This window comes from Meleagris gallopavo, chromosome 20, assembly GCF_000146605.3.
Source record: "Meleagris gallopavo isolate NT-WF06-2002-E0010 breed Aviagen turkey brand Nicholas breeding stock chromosome 20, Turkey_5.1, whole genome shotgun sequence".
Classification (NCBI taxonomy): Eukaryota; Metazoa; Chordata; class Aves; order Galliformes; family Phasianidae; genus Meleagris; species Meleagris gallopavo.
The window spans coordinates 3,586,885-3,594,378 of NC_015030.2; the positions used below are offsets into that span (position 1 = coordinate 3,586,885).

At 47.2% G+C, this 7,494-nt stretch overlaps 1 protein-coding gene across 3 annotated transcripts in view; it reads left to right on the top strand.

The window, feature by feature from the left end:
- Positions 1–7,494, top strand: part of LOC104913753 — a 35,454-nt gene that overhangs the window by 3,647 nt on the left and 24,313 nt on the right. The window contains exons 1-2 of one of the 3 annotated variants that reach the window (XM_010721255.3): positions 221–1,370; positions 3,394–3,533. The exons of 1 other annotated variant lie outside the window; for it this stretch is intronic. The gene's annotated coding sequence lies outside the window, so the exon portion shown is untranslated. Of the gene's footprint in view, positions 1–220; positions 1,371–3,393; positions 3,534–7,494 lie in introns of those variants that run through there. One more of the 3 variants, XM_010721254.3, reaches the window with a different exon arrangement.

A 7,494-nucleotide genomic window follows, 5' to 3' on the forward strand; every position in this document is an offset into this window, starting at 1 on the left:
TTTTTTAGACTTTTCTATGTTATCAGCGCATGCTTAGTGCCTCCTTCGGCAGCTCTAATTTTCCCATTGCTTGCAGTACAGACCTGTATCTCAGTTCCTCTATCAGCCGTGTTTTTTGCAGGATGAGAGGCAGCAGTTGCGCGGGATCCCTCAGATTTCAGGGAGATGCATATGTCTCTCACCTGCCTTGCTGTGGGTTCCTGCCCTCCCCATGCCCTGGCTGGGGGGTAGAGTGATGTGACGGAGCTGCTGTTTGCTGATGTGTGTTGCATGAATTAATACTGCTCCTCAAACACCATCCAAGGGCTGAATGGAGAATGTAGGTGTCCTTTTAGGCTGCTGTGGGCAGCCCACCCTCATGGTCTGTTTTCTAATAGTGGTGGGTCAAGGCAGGTTTTGCCCCATGGTCAGGCATGAGGCAGAAGGCTGGTGAGGATGGTGTCCATCATCATCTGTCCATTGCCACTGATGGATGCACAGGACAGAGCTTTCCAGAATAGCTGTAGGAAACTTTAGAGCAAACAAGAAAAGGAGAGACAAACTCCTGTAAGAATGAATTTGGTCTGTTAGGTTTTGAGATGTTTTGATTTTTGTAATGCTGCCCCATCATCTCAGATGAAAGCCATCTCCAGCCAACTGTTCCCACATCCGCTGTCCCCACATTGCTCTGTCTCTGCTGCTCTCACTTGCACATGGATGGTCTCTGGCTGTGGGACAGCTGCCTTGTCTCACAGCTGTTGGAGCACTCGCAACAAAACTGAGTGGGAGCTATGAACTGCAAGATCCGAAATAAAGCAGTGACCCTCTCAACAAGAGGAAATCTGATCTCTTCAGACAACAACCGTGGAGGTTTTCACTTTCCCAAGAAGGATCTGGGCTGGTTGCTGATTTGTCTCCCTTCGTGGAGCAAGTTCTGTTGACTTGGGCAAAGAAAGGGCCTTTTGGGTGCCAAAGCCTCTGGGCTCTTCCCCCAGTTAAGAATCCCTCCAGCAGTACTGCTCCTCCCAAGAGGCGCCCTGGGGAAGCAGGAGCAAACTCTTACGTCCCCTCTGCATCTGTCCCAGAGATATAAGGACAAGATATTTCATGTGAAGGCTGTAGCAAGTCCAATGGGCTTTCTGTCTTCTCAAGAGCTGCTGAAAGGAGAAGAACGAACAAACAAAAACCAAACATCCAGGTTATACTAAGAAGCCCTGAGGCTCTTCCTGTAGTTGCTGCTTCCCAGAGAAAGGAATTGGATCTCCGCTGTGGTTCGTGATTTCTCTCTGCACCTCAGCTGTAGTGATGTCCCACCTCCGATGCCTTTTGCTCTTGGATGACACCTAATGAGATGGATGGCTGGATTCTGAGCGCCCCAATGGAGATGGCAGGTGGGTGGCCCAAGGGATGCACGAGTGGTCAAATCAATTTCTCACAGAGCTGTCAGTTTCCAGACAAATGTTGAGTCCTGGTATTATTAACCACCCTACCTGCTCTGTGGGCCTGAGATGAGCAGGGCCAAGAATAGAAAGAAGGCGATCTGCTTTCTTTGTTCCTTCTTAGAAGGAAGGCTACTCATAAATCTATCCTTTCTGTGCTTTCTGCAGTGACTACATCTTTCCTTTGCTAAGTGCATTCCTCAAACCCAACAGCCCTTTCCCTTTGGTTCCTGGGGCACTTCAAAGCTTACCTCAGAGGGATGTTCTGATGGAGTCATATTTGGCCACGCACCTTGTGGAGGAGTTACTAGATGAGCAAATTGCCTGCTGCTGTTGTGTTGATGATGAAATGGTCTGTGGGAACAGGCATTGCATCACACTTAGTCAGGATCCAACTAAGACATGGTGCTAGCATATGAGTGTGATAATGCATAACCAGGAGCACCAGTCACCCAAAGATATTCAGTAGCACTGCTGTAAAAATAAGTGCTTGTGCTAGCAGGATGATGTAGGCATCACAAAACAGTGACTAAAAGCCTATGTAAGGCTTTGGGATTTTTTTGCTGTTTCAGGTGTTGTGTTGGTTAATGATCAATGAGTGAAATTTATTAATGTAATATTAAATGTGCTCTTCTTGGCTGGGTAAGATAAAGATGTTTATGTTCAATATGCATCAAATGCAATCACTGAAACGCCTTTATGGACTCGATTATAGTGCTCATAACATTCCTCCTCCACAACAGGTATTTCTGAGAAGAAATACGCAGTGGTGTATGTTTGTGCAGTCCTTTCATGGTTTCATATCCATGATGACTCAGGTTCGTGTCAGCTGCTTAAGCTTTGACAAGAGCTCAAATCCATCTCTGCATTTGCTAGAATCCTGGTGACCATGTTGGGTTGGGTGGTCAGCAAGGATCTCCATCCCGAGAACATGGCTTATGTTGTGCTCTTGGATTCATGTCTGTCTTCTGAGCAGGCCATCCCACTTTCTCTGGTTTTTCAAATGTCTTTCCCATTTGATGCAGTCTCACAAAGTATTGTTTTGCACTCCTGCCCCTCATAGGTGTGTTGCATTGTGCCTGTCATACTGTTGATGACTTGCTTCCCTGTTCTTCTTTCCCTTGCCTCTGAATTCTGGATGAAACAAACTTTTCAACTGCTTTAATTCAGAAAATAAGCTGCTCTTCATAGATACAGCCACTTCTTGGTGTTGTGTTGAGGGACATGGTCTCTGAGAACTGTTGGTGATAGGTGGATGGTTGGACTGGATGATCTTGTAGCTCTTTTCCAACCTCTGTGATTCTATAATTCTTCTTTTAAAGCCTCAGCCTTGGTCTAGAGGAACCCCTTAGAAATCATGCTGCCTAAAACTGCTGCCTATCCCAAACCAGACAGTTGGGCAGAGCAGTTGTCACCCACAGTCACCTTTTCAGCCACTGTAATTTTCACTTGTGTAACTCTGGGCGGGCTGTCACCTTCACTCATATCGTTCATGACATTTATGTCCCTGCTGGGCTTCTGCTGGAGCTGCCAGTTGCTTTGAGCCTGATTATGGCCATGAAAGCTTTCAGGGCTGGTTTGGGCTCAGCTGTGCTATGTGGACCTGGCTGAAGGAAGGAGGTGCTCTGTGGAGGGCTCAGGGGAAGCATGATGGAAGAAGGCTTTCCCCTGCGATTTGGGCACAGCCAAGCTGCAACCAACCCACAGATGGGAGCAGGATCTGAGAAATGAGTGCTGCTATTCTGCCCATGTCTGCTGTTGTCATGGCTGTTTGTTCGCTTGCAAAGGACCAAAGCAATGATTTTATTTCGGAAGTGATTCAATAAAAGCTAGTTTTAAAAATCTCTTATCGAGGTAGCGATTATCTTATTTCTTGCAGAAGATTAATGTTTACAAAGTTGTAAGGCAGTGATTTGGATCTCTTGTGACTTCTGTGCTGATTTCTGATTCGTGTTTCTTTTTCCCCTCGTTTCAGCACAGACACAGTAATGCTGCATGACAGAACTGCACACACATGGGTCTCCCCTGTGTCTCAAGGCGATGTGGTGATGTGCTGCATTTCCTACCCGTGTTTCTTCCAGAACTGCCAGATGTGATCCCTGCTCACGGCATCAGGTTTTGTTGGTCTTTCTCATTTTATTTATCTCTTTTTTTTTTTTTTTTAATTTGTGACATTGGGAATGAACAGTAGTCGGACATCTTGTTTCTGAGAAGGTGTGGGGTGCAGCCTTTGTTTCTCTTTGCTCTGTTTCCAGAGCAAGGAAATGAAATCTGCTACTTCTGTTTGGCAGTGGGAGGAGTGATGGTGACGCAAATGATGCATATACTGAACGGAGCCTTTTTGCTGAAGGACATACAAAAGCAAAATACAGGAAAATATAATGAAATTTCTAAATCAAATTGAACATAACCACATAGCTGGCCTCCAGCCTGATTTCTCCTGGCTTCCTCTGCCTGTGTAACCCTGCCTACCTTTCTGCACTGTTTGCAAAACAGGACGCAGCCCCATGTTGCTTTTCCCCTTCTCCTGTGGAAGAACTGGGGCTGTTCTGGGGGACGAGGGCTGGGCTGGGGGCAGGTTTCCCCTTTTCTCTCCCAGGCACTGAGGTCAGCGTGCTGTGAGCTTCTGTTAGCAGTAGCTCTGGGTCCTGGCGAGCAGCATTGGTCTCTGCTGATGTATGCTGGCAGGTCCCTCCTTGTAGCTCCCACCTTGGTATAGAACAGCATGTTCATTTGCAGCCACTTGTGTGCGGGACCTCTCCTGTAGGCATGAAGTCTGCTCCTCAGCCAGCTTGCCAGGAATTTGTTTAGACTTTGAGGTGCTGCGGTTGGGAATGGGCTGTGTGCGTCTCTCCATTCCTTTGTGGTTCTGAGCAGTCACGGTTGGTGCTCCTGTGCAGGGCCTGTGGTGTGCTGTGGGGCTCTTTCTGTAATGCCCCTTCATCTGCACACGCTGCTCAGAAGGCCTTTGTGGTGGCTGCCCTCGTGGGTTTGGAAGAAGGCAAAATAAATCTGTCGAAATGCAGCGTCTTGGGGGCTGAGTTTCTTCTGGCACGCTGAACAGGGGCAGTGTTGTTGGCAATGGCTTTCCTTATCCCATATGCTGGGGGTTCCCTGCCTGTAGCAGGGCCACCTTCCTGCCCTGTGCCCACCCACGCTTCGGTGCTGTTCAGAGATGCTGGAGGCCTTACATCTTTGCCTGCTGCATTGCTGTGACCTGATGTATGAGCAGCTTGAGAGAAGAGGGATGGAGTTGGGGTTACTCCTGATATTGGAGGCAGAGTCACTCCTGCTGTGAGCTTGGTGCGGTTACAGAGCTCTCTCGTCAGCCCCATAAAAAGAAACAAGGTTTCATATGGAAAGTTAATATTGTTCTCTGAAATAGGCAGGTTTGGGGACACACAAAGCCTTCCTAGGGCTTGAAAAATGCTCTGTTCCTGTTGTTTCAAAGCCCTTGTCTGAGAAGATGTGTAATTTCAGGAAGCACAGAGCTAATTACTTTCATTCACATTACTGTAATGTTTTCAGGAACAAAAACTTAAACTGGTTTTCAAGATTAATATTATTACTCTAAAAAAAAACTTCTGAAGTTAGAAAAGTTTTCAACCCAGGAACTGGCCTCAGGCTGGCTTTCTCTAATTACTCTGCCTGGTGGTATTCCCCAGGAGCCCAGCACCAGGAATCCTCACATAATAGAATGCAGACAGATTTAAGCTGCTCCATGGGGAGGGCTGGAACAGGAGGGGATGAGGCTCCATCTGACAAACCATAGAGGTGTTTGTAGCTGCTGGAAGTTGTGCTGCTTCTCCAGAAGCCTAGTTGTGTACTGTTGTCGTGAGTGCAGTCTGCAGGGTCATCATTAAACAACCTGAGCACACAGCAGAGATCAGGAGTTACCATAGTCAGTGAGCACATTCTTCAGGATACTGCTGGAGAGGGGGAGCAGAGGTTGCAGTAAATACTGGGGGGGGGGGGGGGGGCTGCCAAGGTCAGGAATGCTGTCTGAAGGCCCAGTCCTGGCCAGCAGGTCTGGCTCTGGGTGAGCTGGAGCTGCTCCCCATATATGCTGGGATAGCTTCGTGAGTCCCTGCCAGCACAGAGCCCAAGAGCCTTGTCACTGCCTGTGCCAGGCAGCCCTGCTGCTTGGTTTGATGTTACATCGCTGCTCTCAGGCTGTGAGTTTTCTACCAGCGACTGCCAAAAGTTCAGTTTTCTGCAGGGAGTGGGGGTAGCGAGGAGAATGCCTCAAGTTTTAGACCAAACCAGCAAGTACAGAATCCCGTTCAGCCTATCTCAAGAGCTGTTTATGTATTGAAGCCACTGGGAAGACCTTTAGAAAGCACGCAAGGCAGCAAAACAAACATGGAAATAATAGCTGTTTTTCCCCAGTGATATCTACCACCCAAAAAGGATGCTCTGGTTCAGAGAGCGGCCCCACCAACTGGGGAGGTGTGGAGTAAGTCCGAGCTGCTTGCAGCAGAGCTGCTCGTGTTTCCACTGAGGGCTGACTTTGATTTCAGCTCCTGTTTTCCCTGAAAAGCAAACAGTCTTGTTTCTCTTGGATATAATAGGTTTAGGGAATGCCAGAAGGTTTCTCATTTCACGGTTGTCTGGCTTCTAGGTATGTGAGCAGCACTGTTGCTCAGAAGCTGTTCTGCTGCAGCTGAGGACTGGAGCCCATCATGCTGGCTGAGCTCTGGAAGCATTTTTTGGCTTTGTCATGGGGCAGCAGAGCCTGTGACCCTCATCCCCTCTTCATGTTGGTCACCACAATCCTGCTTGTTATACTCAGGAGGTGATGCTTAGCATCTGTTTCCAAAGCAGCACAGTCTGAGGGGAGGCTGCAGTGTGTTGTGTTGATGGGAGTTCTGTACACCTGGCTGTGACTGAAATGGATGCAGTCTGAGGATTCATCGCCTATCAGCTTTAGAATTAAAGGGTAATTTTGTGTAACTTGTATAGGGATGTAAGACTTGTTGTGATTCATAGCATTTTTTGTATTGCAGTATCATGTCAGGTCCCTGGCTGCAATTGGGATCTTGTTAAAAAGACCACACAGAGCAATGTAATGAGAAATGATTGAGACCATGCAGGGACTTCCTGAGCAGGACATCTGAGAGGCAGAATCACTTCCCACTTCTGGGAAAAAGTGAAACCATGTAGATGTAATGCTGACCTCCTGGAAGACAGCGCAAGTATGTGTAGTTCCAAGGCATTCGTGTGGTTGCATCTCTCTGTGTGCTCTGCCATCTGTTTGGTGGCCAGCAAACCTGGTCCTTTGGGGCATGTACTGAAAGAGAATGTCAGTGTGTTATTGGCTGTCCTCATGGAGTGGTCTCATCCTGCTGTATGCATAGAGGGGAATCACAGAATGCCCTGGGTTGAAAAGGACCACAATGCATGGCCAAGCTTTCTTAACACTATAACTGCTTCCTGAGAAACAGTGAAAAAGTTCATGAAGCCATGGGAATCTCTAAAACCTCAGAAATGTTTTTGTGAGCAGTTAATAAATGCAAGAGATGATGAAGTCAACTTTCGTTTTCCTTTCTTGCTCTTTCTGGTGAGGCAGCCTTTGCTTGTGAGAATGAGAATTTGTACGCTCTGAAATTTATGTCTTCTGTGTCTTTATTTTCGTGAACTGTGGGTACTTTCCATGAGCTGCATGAATGAATGAGGAGCAACCATTGCTCCTAACATGAGCTCTTGGAATTCAGCATCCCCAGTGTGATGCAACCTTCTGCACAGGCTTTTGGTTACCTCGTAATGCTCAGCCCAGAAGATCCCATCAAGAAGATTCCAATTCATAATGTGCACTCCACTGAAGGATGCTTTGATGCAAACCCCTTTTGGCCCTGCAGGCTGAGGATGTGCCCCAACAAGGGGGGGAGAAGCTTCCAGCTTTTTTTCCCATGCTCCTTTCCTAGGTCAGGACCATCTATAAAATAACTGCTAAGTGATGGGAAATCACCTGGAATGAAAGAGCTGTTACAGATAACAATTATTTATTGGTGTTACTTCCTTATTTTGGAGACATTCTGTTAATGATCTTATGCACTTCATATTTTTTTTTTTTTTT